Source organism: Hemitrygon akajei, unplaced genomic scaffold (assembly GCF_048418815.1).
Source record: "Hemitrygon akajei unplaced genomic scaffold, sHemAka1.3 Scf000126, whole genome shotgun sequence".
Classification (NCBI taxonomy): domain Eukaryota; kingdom Metazoa; phylum Chordata; class Chondrichthyes; order Myliobatiformes; family Dasyatidae; genus Hemitrygon; species Hemitrygon akajei.
Genome location: NW_027332012.1, coordinates 81,295 through 97,948, shown reverse-complemented (window position 1 = coordinate 97,948; position 16,654 = coordinate 81,295). Strand labels below are relative to the sequence as shown.

The window sequence follows — 16,654 nt, the reverse complement described above, 5'->3', positions numbered from 1 at the left end:
TTAATCTACAAATGTTCCATGACACTACTGCTTGTTTCCCTTCCTTCCATATACACTATGCCAGTTTCCTGAGTAAATAATGATGCAAAAAAACTGTTTCAGATCTCCCCCATCTCGTAAGGCTCCACACATAGACGACCACTCTGATCTTCTTGGAGACCAATTTTGTCCCTTACTATCCTTTTACTCTTAATATACTTGTAGAAACCCTTCAGGTTTTCCTTCACATTATCTGCCAAAGCCACCTCATGTCTTCTTTTTTTCCTTCCTGATTTCCTTCTTTAGTATTTTCTTACGTTTTCTATACTCTTTAAGTAACTCATTTGCTCTTTGTTGCCTCTACCTGCTATACACTTCTCTCTTTTTCTTAACCAGATTGCCAATATCCCTTGAAAACCAAGGTTCCCTGTGCCTGTTAACTTTGCCTTTAATCCTGGCAGGAAAATGCAAACACTGCACCCTCAAAATTTCAGATTTGGAGGCCTTCCACTTACTGAACACATCCTTGTCAGGGGAAAAAAAACTTATCCCAATCCACTCTTCCTAGATATTTTTTCATTTCCACAAAATTAGCCCTTCTGCTATTTAGAACCTCAACTCGAGGACCAGACCTATCCTTATCCGTAATTAACTTGAAACTGATGACATTATGGTCACTGGACCCAAAATGTTCGGCTACACATACTTCTGTCACCTGACTGTCTGGTTTCCTAATAGGAGTTCAAGTATTGCATCCTCTCTTGTAGGTGCCTCTATATATTGATTTAGAAAACTTTCCTGAAAACATTTCACAAACTCCAAGCCATCTAGCCCTATTACAGTTTGGGAGTCCCAGTCAATATGTTGGAAGTTAAAATCCCCTACTATTACAACTTCCTTTTCTTACATTGGTCTACTATCTTTATACAGATTTGCTCTTCCAATTCTCTCTGACTATTGGGCGGTCTATGATACACCCCTATCAGTGTGGTCACACCTTTCCCGTTCCTCAGCTCCACCCATATGGCTTCTGCAGACAAGCCCTCCGGTCTGTCCTGTCTACGCACAGCTGTGATATTTTCCCTGACTGGTAATGCCACTCCTCCCCCTTTCATCCCTCCCCCTCTATCACGTCTGAAACAACGAATATTTCTATCATGTATAAACCTTAGGTGAGAGATGTATTAATGTATTAAAAATAAATTATAAATTCTACCAATGGAACCTCTTACTAAAGGATTCATATTCAAAATAGTATCCAACAAATCAGATTCTTGCATATATGGAAACTTAGATAATTATTTTTGTAAAAAAATTCTAACCTGAAGATATTGCAGAAAGTGTGTATGAGAGAATATTTTCTAATTAACTCTTCAAAAGTCATCAATCGACCATCACAAAATAAATGATAATAAAAATAAATAAATCTGCAAAAAAATATAGATCCCCTTAATCACTAAAGATTAAACAAGTTTGGGAGAGAGGACTTAATGTCACCTTTGTTAATGAAGATGGTCAATTCTTCTTTAATATGTGCCAATGAGTGTTTAATTCAATTTAAAATTGTTCACTGTTACTATTTAACAAAGGAGAGACTATCCAAAATATTTCCTAACAGAGACAATTATTGCAATAGGTGTAAAACTGAAGTAGCCACTTTTTCACATATGTTCTGGTCATGTTCTTCATCAAAATCTTTTTGGAAATCTTTATTTTCTACAATTTCTAAAGCTCTGAAAATTAATTTACAACCTAATGTACAAACCTTTGATTTCTGTCTATACATGCAGTCCTCGCATGACCTTTATCCTCCTCCACCTCACTATCTGCTCTAACACTCTAGTTCCCCTCCCTCTACAAATCTAGTTTAACCCCCTCCCCCCGCAGCACTGGCAAATCTACCCGCAAGAATGTTAGTTCCCCTCCAGTTCAGGGGCAAACCGTCCCGTCGGAACAGGCCCCACCTTCCCGGGAACAAAGCCCAATTGTCCAGAAACATGAAGCCCTCCCTCCTGCACCATCTCCTTAGCCAGGTATTTAGCTGCACTCTCCGCACATTTATATTTACAGGGACTTTACTCCTGATGCCGTTCCCGGGACCCGACCCGTTTACAGACCCGGAGCGGAACCGGAGCAGATTCTCAGCCACTGGTTTTCATCCCCAATCACGAAGACAGGATAAAGTTTCCCCGTGAATTTTTTCCCAGTGAAGGTGTGGAGATGGGACTTGGTCTCCGCGTTGTAAAATGAAACTGTCCCGGACTCGTAACTGAGATAAACTCCCACCCTCCCGGGGATGGGATCGGCAGCGAGACGGGACTCGGGGGAAGGGATACCGGACACGTCACAATCCCGATGTAACACGTCACAATCCTGCCCGATGACCCAGAATCCGGTCTCCGGACTCAGACTGACCCGTCCCTTCCTCTCCACAGACTCTGCGGCGACTCCCAGACCCCAGTCCCGATTCCCCGTCACCTCCACCTCCCAGTAATGTCTCCCCGATGTGAATCCCTCCGATCCCAGCACACAAGCCCAGTTTGTGAATCTTTTCCCGGTGTCAGGGAGATTCCTGCGGGTTCCGGTCCGTCTCACACTCTTCCGATCCTCAGACACCTCGAGATACGGACTCGCCGTTTCCACATCCAGGGTGACAGAGACTGGCGGGAGAAGCAGAGAATTAGAGAGTCCCCGGGGATCGGGGGGGGGGGGGGGGGTGGGGAGACTCAGGCAGCGCGGCCCCGCGGATCGGGAGGGGGGGGGCGATAGATAGATAGATAGATACTTTATTCATTCCCATTGGGAAATTCAACATTTTTTCCAATGTCCCATACATTTGTTGTAGCAAAACGAATTACATACAATACTTAACTCAGTAAAAATATGATGTGCATCTAAATCACTCTCTCAAAAAGCATTAATAATAGCTTTTAAAAAGTTCGTAAGTAGTTTACTTAAATACATTAAATACAATCAACCCCGGCACTTTAACATATCTTACTCCTGGTGGTTGAATTGTAAAGCCTAATGGCATTGGGGAGTATTGACCTCTTCATCCTGTCTGAGGAGCATTGCATCGATAGCAACCTGTCGCTGAAACTGCTTCTCTGTCTCTGGATGGTGCTATGTAGAGGATGTTCAGGGTTTTCCATAATTGACCGTAGCCTACTCAGCGCCCTTCACTCAGCTACTGATGTTATACTCTCCAGTACTTTGCCCACGACAGAGCCCGCCTTCCTTACCAGCTTATTAAGACGTGAGGCGTCCCTCTTCTTAATGCTGCCTCCCCAACACGCCACGACAAAGAAGAGGGCGCTCTCCACAACTGACCTATAGAACATCTTCAGCATCTCACTACAGACATAGAATGACGCCAACCTTCTAAGGAAGTACAGTCGACTCTGTGCCTTCCTGCACAAGGCATCTGTGTTGGCAGTCCAGTCTAGCTTCTCGTCTAACTGTACTCCCAGATACTTGTAGGTCTTAACCTGCTCCACACATTCTCCATTAATGATCACTGGCTCCATATGAGGCCTAGATCTCCTAATGTCCACCACCATCTCCTTGGTCTTGGTGATATTGAGACGCAGGTAGTTTGAGTTGCACCATATCACAAAGTCCTGTATCAGTTTCCTATACCCCTCCTCCTGTCCATTCCTGACACACCCCACTATGGCCGTGTCGTCAGCGAACTTCTGCAGATGGCAGGACTCCGAGTTATATTGGAAGTCTAATGTGTACAGGGTGAACAGGACTGGAGAGAGTACGGTTCCCTGCGGCGCTCCTGTGCTGCTGACCACCGTGTGAGACCTACAGTCTCCCAACCGCACATACTGAGGTCTATCTGTCAAGTAGTCCACTATCCAATCCACCATGTGAGAGTCTACTCCCATCTCCGTTAGTTTGTGCCTTAAGATCTTGGGCTGGATGGTGTTAAAGGCACTAGAGAAGTCCAGGAATGTAATCCTCACAGCACCACTGACCCCATCTAGGTGAGAGAGGGATTTGTGCAGCAAATACGTGATAGCATCCTCCACTCCCACCTTCTCCTTATACGCAAACTGAAGAGGATCCTGGGCGTGCCTGGTTTGTGGCCTCAGATTCTGTATTATCAGCCGCTCCATGGTCTTCATCACGAGCGACGTCAAGGCAACAGGTCTGAAGTCATTCAACTCCTTTGGTTGTGGTTTCTTCGGTACCGGGACAATACAGGATGTTTTCCACTGTCTGGGTACTCTTCTCTGCTCCAGGCTCATGTTGAAGATTCGCTGTAGTGGACTCGACAAAAGCAGATGGACAACTAATCCCAAGGGTTTTCCGCTGGACGGAGAGCAGAGAGACCCCTGGCCCTTGACTCCTCAGACAGGGGAAACATCCTCCCTCACTCCTGCCTGTTGACCCCTGAAAGAATTTTGTGTTTCCATTAGATCTCCTCTCATTCTTCGAAACAGGGAACAGAGAACATAGAGCAGTACAGCACAGGAACAGGCCCGTCATACAATGTTCACATTCATTTGTGAGTGTGAAGTGGGGGAATGTGATGGTTTGAGACAGTAAAGGAGGTGATAATGGGAACCAGTTGGGGAGAAATGAATGGCAGATTGAACCAGGAGGGGGAGGGGTGGAAAGCCCGTGGGTGAACTGTGTGTGTAGACGTAATGAGAAGCATGAGGGGGCAAAGATGGCAGATGAGGATGACTTTGTCCCCTTTCCCACAACCCCATCCCCCACAGCCCCTCATTAGGACAGGGAATGAATTTGCAGGAACCCTTAAGCAACACAGGTCCTGATGAAGTGTTTCAGTCTGAACCGTCGACTGTTTACTCTTTTCCGTAGAAACTTCCCGGCCTGCTGTTCCCCCAACAATTTGTGTGTGTTACTCTGCTTTAAATATACTCAATTATTTGGCCTCCACAGTTGCCTGTGGCAAATTCACTATCCTGTGGATAAAGGATTTCCTCCTCATCTCTGTCCTAAATGGACATCCCTATAGTCGGAGGCTGTGCTTACTGCAAGTTAACCTTTAGGGAATCCTGCACAACGACATCCAAGTCCCTTTGCTCTTATGATTTTTGAATTCTCTCTGTTTTCAAAAATGTCTATGCCTTTATTCCTTCTATCAAAGTGCATGCACGACTTCCCGACTCGATAATCCATCTGTCACGTATTTGCCCATTTCCTGATCTGTCTCTGTCCTTCCCCAGATTCCGAGCTTCTGCAGCACTACTTGCCCCTTCACCTATCTTCATATCATCTGCAAGCTTGGCCACAAAGGCAACAATTCTGTCAACCAAATCATTCTTTGTCTATCTTGGCTTTGTGTTCCTCAAAGAATTCCAACAGATTTGTCAGGCAAGATTTCCCCTTAAGGGAAGGCATGCTGTCTTTGCCCTATTATATTATGTGCCTCCATGTACCCCAAAGCTCATCCTTAATACTGGACTCCAACATCTTTCCAAACACACCACATCAAGACTAACACACCTATAATTTTCTTTCCTCAGCTGCTCTGCCTTCTAAAAGAGTGAAGTGACCTTTGCAATTTCCAATCGTCTTGAATGACCGAGTATCTAGTGATTCTTTAAAGATAATTACTAATGCCCCCATATTCTCTTCAGCTAACTCTTTCCAAACACTGGGGTGTAGTCCACCTGGTCCAGGTACCTTCAGTCCTTCAATCGTCCCAAGCGCTTAGTAACAGCAACAACACTCATTTTGTCCCCTGACACTCTCACATTTCTGACATACAGCTGGTATCTTCCACAGTGAGGATTGACACAAAATACTAAACAAGTGCCTCTGCCATGTCTTTATTGTCACATTTCTCCTCTTCAGTGTCATTTTCTTGGGGTCCAATATCCACTCTCACCTCTCTTTTACTCTTTACAGTTTTGTGTCCTCTTGAGTATTGTAGGCAAGCTTTCGATCCTATCTCACTTTCACTCCTTATGGCTTTGTAATTGCCTTCCGTTGATTAGCAAAATCTCAATAATTCAACATCCCGCTAATTTTTGCTCTATTGTATGTCCTCTCTTTCGCTTTTATGCTGTCTTTGACTACCCATGTCAAACATGGTTACCTCATCCTCCCTGAATAATAATACTTCATCTTTTGGATTTATCCATCCGAATTCCCCCTGGAATTCCAGTCTTTGTTGTTCTCCAGTCATCCCTGCTTGTGTCCCCTTCCAATCTATTTTGGTCAGCTCCTCTCTCATCCGTCTGTTACTAACTTTACCCCACTCTGAAATTGATACATCTGAATTTATCTTGCTCTCAAACTCTGGGGTGAATTCTATCATTTTATGATCACTGTTTCCTGAAGGTTCTTTTACCTTAGTCTCCCAATCATACCTCCCATTGTGCTCAACCACAAGCTGTCCTAAAAACCCATCTCGGGGGCATTCTACAAATTCCCTCTCCAGGAATACAGCACCAACATGATTTTCCCAGTCTAGCTGCATGTTGAAACCTCCCATTCCGATCAGCACCTTGCTCTTTTTCTGTATCTCCTGGTGTAATTTGTATCCCATTTTGATCCTGGCTACTATTTGGAGGCCTGTATATAATTACCATCAGGGTCTTTTTACCCTTGCAGTTTCTTAACTTTACCCACAATGACTTGACACCTTCCAATCCTATGTCACCTTTCTCTAAGGATTTCATTTCATATTTTACCAACAGACCCTCCCCAGCCTCTCTGCCTACCTGCCTGTCCTTTGAATACAAAGTTATCCTTGAATGTTAGGCTTCAAGCCAAGATCTCCTTTCAGCCACAACTCAGTGAAGCCAACAACGTTACACCTGCCAATCTCTACCTGTGCTACAACATCATCTACCTTATTCCGTATACTGGTGCATTCAAATATAACACCTTCAGTCCTGTATTCATCAGCCTATTCCACACTGTCCACATTAACTTAAGCAAGGCCTTTGATGTCGATGATAAACCACATTTCGGGTATTGTCTGCATTTCCAGTTCCCCAAATATGGGAAAACATAGAAAACCTACAGCACAATACAGGCTCTTCAGCTCGCAAAGCTGTGCGGAACATGCCCCTATCTTAGAACTACCTAGGCTTTACACATAGCCCTCTGTTTTTCTAAGTCCACCTAGCCATCCAGGAGTCTCTTAAAAGACTCTATCGTTTCTGCCTCCAATACCGCCACTTTCAACCCATTCCATGCACTCACCACTCTGTGTAAAAAAAAAACTTACCTCTGGCATCTATTGTGTACCTCCTTCCAAGCACCATAAAACGATGCCTTCTCATGCTAGCCATTTCATCCCTGGGAAAAAGCCTCTGACTATCCACACGATCAATGCCTCTCATTATCTTGTACACCTCTATCACCTGTCATCCTCCATCAGGATTCACTCAACCTATTCTCATAAGGCATGCTCCCCAATCCATGCAACATCCTTGTAAATCTCCTCTGCACCCTTTCTATGGTTTCCACGTCCTTCCTGTAGTGAGATGTCCAGAATTGAGCACAGTACTCCAAGTGGGGTCTGACCGTGGTCCTATACACGTGCAACATTACCTCTCGGCTCATACAGAATCCCACAATTGATGAAGGCCAATGCACCGTATGCCTTCTTTTCCACAGAGTCAGCCTGTGTAGGATGTCATTACACTGGACAGGAGGATGTTACCAGGACTGGGGGGGCTTGCGTTAAAAGCAGAGAGTGGATAAGCTTGGTCTATTTAACTGGAGTGTAGGATGTTGAGGAATTACCCCTTATTGAGGTAAATGCATTCATAAATGGCTTAGATAAAGTGAGTCTTTTTTTCTGAGAAATTAGAGTACAGAACCAGAGGGTTCAGATTGAAAGTGAGACGGGAAATTTTTATGAGGTATCTACAGGGTAACATTCTCACAGAGAAGGAGGTGATCCAATGCTGTAGAAACAGGTAAGATTAAATATTTTAAAATAAATTTGGACAGGTACATAGATAGGAAATGGTTAGAGGGATATGGGGCAAACACACACAGATGGGACATGCGCAAGAAGATATCCTAGTCTTGCAGATGCATGAAGTGGGCTGTGGGTTTAACATCTGTCAAACCCTTCCCAAATCATCCTTCTGAGGAATCTCACCCTGGAGTCTGTCTGTGAAGTGTTGATGTGACGTCACGTCAGAGGGCAGCTCAGTGTTGACCATGTGTCACACTCTGATACTGTGTATGTGTGTGTTGATTGTGGTAAATATCAGTGTGTTTGTGTGTACACATTGAAGGAGAGTGTGCACGTTGAAGAATTTGTATGTTACAGTGTGTCATCACATGTCTGGTGTGTGTTGACAATGTGTCACACATGATTGAGTTGTTTAAATGAATAAATGACTGTCTCTGAAGAGACTGGTTTCCAGGTTACTGAGGGAAGTAACAACGTACATTGCTGAGGGTCTGACTGCAATCTACCAATCCTTCCTGTGTATGTGTGTGAGGGAGCTTTGCCAGGCCGGTTATGCTGTGTGTGCTTCTCCCGAGATGAAATCTTGACCCATGTCAATGCTTGTTGGTGTGTCCGGGCTCATTCTCATGATGCTTCAATGTAGTGGTCTGATCACCATAAGACATAGGAGCAGAATTAGGCCATTTGCCTATCGAGTCTGCTCCGCCATTCAATCATGGCTGATCCTTGTTTTTTCCTGCTCAGCCCCACTCCCCAGCCTCACCCCCACAACCTTTGATACTCTGTTCAATCTGGAACCTATCGAGTCTGCTCCGCCATTCAATCATGGCTGATCCTTGTTTTCCCCTGCTCAGCCCCACTCCCCAGCCTCACCCCCACAACCTTTGATACTCTGTTCAATCTGGAACCTATCGAGTCTGCTCCACCATTCAATCATGGCTGATCCTTGTTTTTTTGTGTTCAGCCCCACTCCCCAGCCTCACCCCCACAACCTTTGATACTCTGTTCAATCTGGAACCTATCGAGTCTGCTCCACCATTCAATCATGGCTGATCCTTGTTTTTTTCCTGCTCAGCCCCACTCCCCAGCCTCACCCCCACAACCTTTGATACTCTGTTCAATCTGGAACCTATCGAGTCTGCTCCGCCATTCAATCATGGCTGATCCTTGTTTTTTCCTGCTCAGCCCCACTCCCCAGCCTCAACCCCACAACCTTTGATACTCTGTTCAATCTGGAACCTATCGAGTCTGCTCCGCCATTCAATCATGGCTGATCCTTGTTTTTTCCTGCTCAGCCCCACTCCCCAGCTTCACCCCCACAACCTTTGATACTCTGTTCAATCTGGAACCTATCGAGTCTGCTCCGCCATTCAATCATGGCTGATCCTTGTTTTTTCCTGCTCAGCCCCACTCCCCAGCCTCACCCCCACAACCTTTGATACTCTGTTCAATCTGGAACCTATCAAGCTCTACCTTAAATATGCCCAACGACCTGGTCTCCACAACTGCCTGTGGTAACAAGTTCTGCGTATTCGCCACCCTCTGGGTAAAGAAAAACTCTCTGCATCTCTGTTTTTAAATAGACGCCCCTATATCTTGTGGCTGTGCCCTCTTGTCGTAGACTCCCTCACCATGGGAAACGTCCTTTCCACATCTACTCTTGTCTTGACCTTTCAACGTTCAAACTTTTCAAGGAGATCCCCACTCATCTTTCTAAATTCCAGCGAGTACAGGCACAGAGCTATCAAATGTTTCACGTATGCTAACCCTAACATTCCTGGAATCATCCTTGTGAACCTCCTCTGAACCCTCCCAAATGCCTGCACATTATTTCTTAGATGAGGAGCCCAAAACTGTTCACAATACTCAAGGTGAGGCCTCACCAGTGCCTTATAAACCCTCAGCATCACATCGCTGCTCTTGTACTGAATGCTGATGTTGCATTTACCTTCCTCACAATTGACTCTACCTGCACGTTAACCTATACGGTGTTCTGCAGAATAGAGGTCACCAACCAACAGGGGTCAACCACCTTTTTTGCACCACGGACTGGCTTAATATTGACAATATTCTTGTGGACCGGCCGACAGGGTGGGGGTGGGGGGGGGTGTTAGTCACAACCGGAATATAGGTGATAAGTCAACTATAACTCACTTACAAGTGGCTCATACACTCGATTTTATTTCTCAAAGGGTTTATCTAACGGATTCAATATTAAACAGACAGCACATAGTTTCCTCGTATGAATACAGTGATAAGTCATATATAACTCATAAGTCAATAGCATCATAACATTTTACGTAAAGTTTGGATTATAAACACAGCGCATATTTTCCTCGAATGTACATATAAAATCATTCCAACAAACCAATATCGCTGAATCAGTGGGAGACCAGGCCTTGTTTCCCTGCAACAAGACAGTCCCATCCAGGGGTGACGGGAGACAGCGATACTCAAAGGGAGTTCCTTATTTACAGTCTATTTCGCAATTTACTTTTCGTGGCTTTCAGCACTTGTTTCTGTCCCGCTTGCTCTCATTGTTTTGGCTCAAAAAACTCAACGGGTTTGTCTTCAAGTGCAGGGTGCTTGGACTCAAGGTACCGAAGCAGTTTGGAGGGCTTCATTGCCTAATTAGGCAGCCTCTAGGCCTGAACTCCAGCCTCCCACCCGCCCGCTGCCAGACGTCTTGGCCAGGTGCGGCTGGTCGTGGGTGGGGTGAGAAGGCAAGGTAAGGGCTGGAGGTCCCCGGGCCAGGGCTGCGGCTGTCGCAGTCCGGAGTGTGAGGAGAGTGCAACGGGGCACCCTTGTAGGTAGGTAGGATCTATCGGCCAACAAAAGTGTGGCTGGAGGGATGACTTTCAGTAGCTGCTCTGCTACTTACGAAACCCTGAGCCCGAACTAGGTCTTCTGTGAATATTTTAGCACCGGGTCCCCCGCAAACATACGGTGGGCTAACCAGATTTAGAGGTGGCACCCGTCTGTCCGCACTCCAGGCCAGTGGCAATGGCACTTCTCGTCGGCTGGTTACCTGAGACCGACCAGTGATCCCTGGTGCGAGGGCATCACTGATGACTGATGACTTCGCGTGGGTTCAAGTTCAAGTGGGCATGACAGGGAATGAGGAAAGGTGTAGCTAACTTATATCGCCAAATCATATCGTTTCCTCGTGGCCCGGTAGCACATGCTGGTTGTTGGGGACCGCTGTTTTCGATCACCTTCTCCCTTGTAACAATAACTGCACTCACTTCTCCTCCCTTGCACCCTTCAACATCTGGCACAGTGCTAGTGTCTTCCACGGTGAAGACTGATGCAAAATACTCATTCAGTTTATCTGCCATCTCTATCCCACGTTATTATATATCCGGCCTCATTTTCTAGCGGTCCTATATCCACTCTCATCTCTGTTCTATATTTTTTACAATACTTGAAAAACAATTTGATATTGTTTGCTAACTTGTTTTACAAAGACAGGTGTGTAAAAAGGGCCTGAAGGATCTTTGTAGACCAGAGTCACCCCAACCACAAACTGTACCAGTTGCTACCATCCGGGAAACGGTACTGTAGCATAAAGGCCAGAACCAACAGGCTCCGGGACAGCTTCTTCAACCAGGCTATCAGACTGCTTAACTCATGCTGACACAATTGTATTTCTATGTTATATTGACCAGCCTGTTATACATACTATTTATCATTAATCACTATGAACTGCACATTTAGATAGGGGTGTAACATAAAGATTTTTACTCATGTATATGAAGGACGTAAGTAATAAAGTCAATTCAATTCCATGTTTCATTTTCCCCTCTCAATCATTCTTTCAGTCCCTCTCTGTAGGTGTTTAAAAGCTTCACAATTCCCTGTCTTCCTATGAATGTTTACTTTGTTGTATGCCCACTCTTTTGCACTTGGATTAGCTTGTCTTCCCGTCAGCCACGGTTGTACTATTTTGCCTTTTGAGTATTTATTTATTTTTGTAGTACATCTATCCTTCACCTTCCTCATTTTCCCAGAAACTGACACCATTTCTGCTCTGCTCTCATCCCTACCAGCAGCACCTCCTTGCCAACTCCTCTCTCAGACCACTGTAATTTCTTTTACTTCTCTGAAATACTACAATGTCAGACTTTACTTTCTCCTTATCAAATTTCAAGTTGAACTCAGTCATGTTGTGAGCACTGCTTCCTAAGGTTTATTTTAACTACTCACCTCTGGTTCAATACATAACACCCAATCCAGTGGAGCTGTTCCCCGAGTAGGCTCAACGGCAAACTGCTCTAGAAAGCCATCACATTGCATTTAACAAACTCACTCTCTTGAGATCCTTTACCAACCTGATTTTCCCAATTGACCTGCATGTTGAAATCTCCCATGATTATCATAACATTGTCCTTTTCTTCAGCCTTTTCTATTTCCAGTTGTAATCTGTGGGCCTCAACCCACTGACTGTTGGGAGGCCTGTATATGACTGGTGTCAGTGTCATTTTTACTTTTGCAGTTCCTTACCTCAACCCACAAGGATTCAACATCTTCCAATCCTATGTCACATCTTGCTGCTGATTTACCAGCAGAGCCACATCACCCCCTCACCCGACCTTCCTATACCACCGATACATTGTGTAACCTTGAACATTCAGCTCCCAACTACAACCATTCTTCAGCCACGATTCCGTGATGGCCACAACATCATACCTGACAATCTGTAATAGTGCAACAAGATCATCCACCTTATTTCTCATACTCCATGCATTCAGATATAACACTTTGTGTACTGTATCTGCTACCCTTTTTAATTCTGCATCCCTAATGCACTGATACTCACCCTACTGGCTGCAATTTTCTCCTCTCATCTGTCCGCCCTATCTGACAGTCTGACTGCACGATATCTTTGCATTTTTACCATCAATCCTATCTCTTCACTCCTGTTCCAACCCCCCGCACCCCCACCAAATTAGTTCAGACCCTCCCCAACAGCTCTATCAAACCTCTCTGTGAGAATATTGTTCTCCCTCAGGTTGAGGTGCGACCCATCCCTTTTGAGCAGGTCATTCCTCCACCAGAACAGATCCCAATGATTCAAGAACCTGAGGCCCTGTCCCCAGCACCATCTTCTCAGCCATGTTTATCTGTTAAATGATCCTGTTTCTACCCTCCCCAGCACGTGGCACAGGCAGCAATCCAGAAATTACAACCCCGGGGGTGCTGCTTCTGAGCTTTCTACCAAGCTCTCCAAATTCTATTATCAGGACCCCTTTGCTTTTACATCCTATGTAATTGGTCCCACAATGTACCAGGATATCTGACTGTTTTCCCTCACTCTCTAAAAATGCTGCATACACGATCTGAGATGTCCATGACCTTGGCACCAAGGAGGCAACATACCATTCTGGTGTCCCATTCATGTCCATAGATTCTTCTATCTGCTCCCCTGTAGATTGAGTCCCCTATCACGACCACTCCCCTCTTCTGCCTCTAACAACAGTGAGAGATGCTGGTCCAGAAGGTGGAAGACCTGCGTCAATCAGAGTCTGCACTCACGGGGCACAAAGGACTTGTGTATTTTCCTGACAATCTCGGTCACCACACTGATACCCGCTTTTATTCCCTACAGTATCATGAAATCTGTATTAATTTCCCAGCTCCTGTGGTAGGATACAAACTAGTGTTTTGGCATGTTAGTGCAGTGTGCCTGTGATCAGGACACAGTGTTCATCTGTCACTCCCGTGTATTGGTTGTATTGTGACCCTGTGCTGGTGTGTCCAGGGGTCTGACATCTCCAGCTGACCATGTGACAGTGATGCCTCCCAGTCGGTGGGGTTGATGCGGAATAAACTTCAGTTCCCCTTCAGCCTGTTATTACAGCCAATCTTTTCCTCAAATTATGAATTAATTGTGTCTGATAAACGAAAAACTGAATCTTTGTAGTTTTACCTCGGTTAATGGCATCAAGTATTTCTCTCAGCACTGTGTTCAACAAATAGAGGTGATCAAATTTTTCAACCGGTAGGGCCTCATCTGTCACCGACAATTCCTGGACATCATCACTGATTCTGTAAATATTAAACTGCTGGTGATAAACTGGAATTTTGAAGTATTTTACAAATCCATACAGGGTTTCAGTAAAGAGCATGTCCTACCTCCTGTTCCGATGAGCTTCCTCCTGAAATAAATAAAAACACAAATCTGATTAGACTTGGACTTACAGTCCACATCCTGAATTTCATCCAAATCATTACAAAATGTTGAAAATTCCCACTCCCACAGTCACAAACACACACCAGCAATACGGAACCACGGGGAAAATTACAGGAAAAGTTTCTGAATGTCAGACCATTACTGAGAGGATGAAACTTACAGGAAAGACAGGACAGGCTGTGCATTATCATCTGGATAAGGCGTCAGAATGATAAAATGGAACAATTTAAGATGAATGATGGATTTGCTTGCGCGAAGGTGGAAAAAGTACCTGATTATGGTGAACACGAGAGGACACAGGTGCTTGGAAGTAGTACGGAGGAGATGTCAGGGGGTAAGTGTTTTGGAATGGGTGGAATGAGCTGCCGGCAACAAAGGTGGAGGTGGATGCGATAGGGTCTTTCACAAGACTCCTACACAGGTACATGAAGCTTAGAAAAATAGAGAGCTATGGCTAACTCGAGGTAATTTCTAAAGTAAGTAGATGTTCGGCACAGCATTGTGGGCCAAAGAGACTGTATTGTGCTGTAGGTTTTCTGTGTTTCTATGTTTCTATTAATGGGGAGACCTTCAGTCAAAGATAAAATGCCAGGTAGTTCTTAATAAATCCCACAAGAAATTTAGTGAAGAGGATGTGGAACTCAGTGCCACAGGAGTGGTTGAAATGGAACAGCAGAGATTGAATGCAATGGGGAGGCTGGATAAACACGTGAGGGACCAGGGAAATTGATAGAAGATGGACCTAATGGCCTGCTCATGACAGAAAATGGGACACAATCCCATGTAAAACTTATCCAAAAAAGTAGAGAGAGTGAAAGTTTCCGTAATCTGATGACTGAAGGGCCTGTATTGTGCTGTAAGTTTTCAATGTTTATATTTCTACGTTTCTAATGTGAAACATAAACGAAAAATTAAAGAAACATGGAAAGTTTACCTAATCTGACGGAAACCGGATATGGAGGATAAGTCTGATGTGTGGGTCAAGTTCTTTGTTCTCACTGATTGACAAAGAGATCCTCACACCCACCGCACCAGACACACACACAGCCTGTGATTGGAACTGGGTGTTAATGAGAGTTTTAGAGGATATTTAATGTGGTAATTAAGGACACAATCAGCAGCTCTGTGTTATGATCAGAGTAAATCATTTCAGAAAAGATTGCATTCTGTCCTGGGATGTACAGAAGTTGTGGAAGTCCAGTTTTGGGACAACAACAACCCTGAATAGTTGCATCAATTGTCTGGTGAGAAACAGTTTACTACTGTTTGTAAATGCTGTGTGTAAGAGCAACACGTCTGTTTTCTGTCTGCATTGTATTCTGAGTTAGGTGTTTATTACGAAAACCAGTCAGGTGAGTGGGGACATGGTAAAAGCGAAGGGAATAAGTTACGTATTCGTACTTTGTTCTGGGCTGTTTTGAACCTGGGACTGGCAGATGTCATATCTTTTGTTGACAGATTAATTGCAATTTAATTTATGATTAATTATGCAGAAAATTCATTGCTTAAATATTGTATGTTGCTGATAAAGGATCGAATATCAATCTCTGATATTTAGAATGTCATTAGTGGAGTGATTGGAGGTTTGTCATGCAAGGAGAACACTCTGTGTGAGGACACCAGCAGCGGCAATTGATTTGGTAGAATTGGCCACTGTGCTGTGTTTATTTCAAATATACCACTGTTCACTTAGTTCAATTTGACAGAAATAAATTGAAATGTAATCCCTCACCTTGAGAAATATCACATCATCTTTCTGATCCATCTGTTCCTTTAACTTTGAGATTTCCTCCTGAATAATCCTTATATTCTCTTGAATCTTAAGAAGATTTTTCTCCATTGGATTTAGAATCCTCACCTCTTCTTCCCTGAGATACCTGAGTAAGCTCTGCTCTTTCTCAGTGATAATCTGGCGCAGTTCAGCAAACTGGGATGTGATGTGGCACTGAACGCTGTGTGACTGTTTCTGTCGAATGAAAGGTGAACATTAGTTTACTGCATTGCTGGGTTGTATTTCCTTATGACATTAAGGTGACCATTCGGTCCATTGGGGTCCATACTACTTCTGAGAAGTTCCCATCAACCCCATTCCCTCAAGTTTTCCTGAAACCTATTCTCCCTCATTGACCTATTAACTCCCACCTGATTCACACACACTCTCCCTCACATTCACAGGGTTAATTGTAATTAACCATTTAACCAGCATGTTCTTGGGATGTGTCTAAAACCGTCATGGCCCCAGGGAGAGCATGCAAACTCCACACAGACAGCAGCAGAGGTCAGGATCGAACCCAGATCACTGGAGCTGCGATACTCTGCTATTCTGCATTAAATGGAGCAAAACTAGACAGTAATATCAGAAATTCCGCTCAGGAAGCCTCACCCGAACTCCGGAAATCTTCTCTTTCTGTTGCTGCTCCTTTTCCTGGAAGTCTGATTTCCTTTTTGTGAGAGAGTCTAAGGAAGATTTTAGCTGATCCTGGAAGTCAGAGAGTGAAGGAAATAGAAACAAAGATGCATCAAAAGAAACAGGTGATCAAACCCGATTATCAAAACAAAAT

General features: G+C 44.4%; 1 long non-coding RNA gene and 1 pseudogene across 1 annotated transcript; one reads left to right on the top strand and one right to left on the bottom strand.

Moving 5' to 3' along the window:
* Nucleotides 1–16,654, top strand: part of LOC140723691 (uncharacterized) — an 805,012-nt pseudogene that overhangs the window by 735,482 nt on the left and 52,876 nt on the right.
* On the bottom strand, nt 13,830–15,882 carry LOC140723682 (uncharacterized). Its single transcript, XR_012097947.1, has 3 exons — nt 15,826–15,882; nt 14,036–14,058; nt 13,830–13,948 (listed from the first exon to the last, which is right to left on the bottom strand). It is a non-coding gene; the product is annotated as an uncharacterized lncRNA (long non-coding RNA).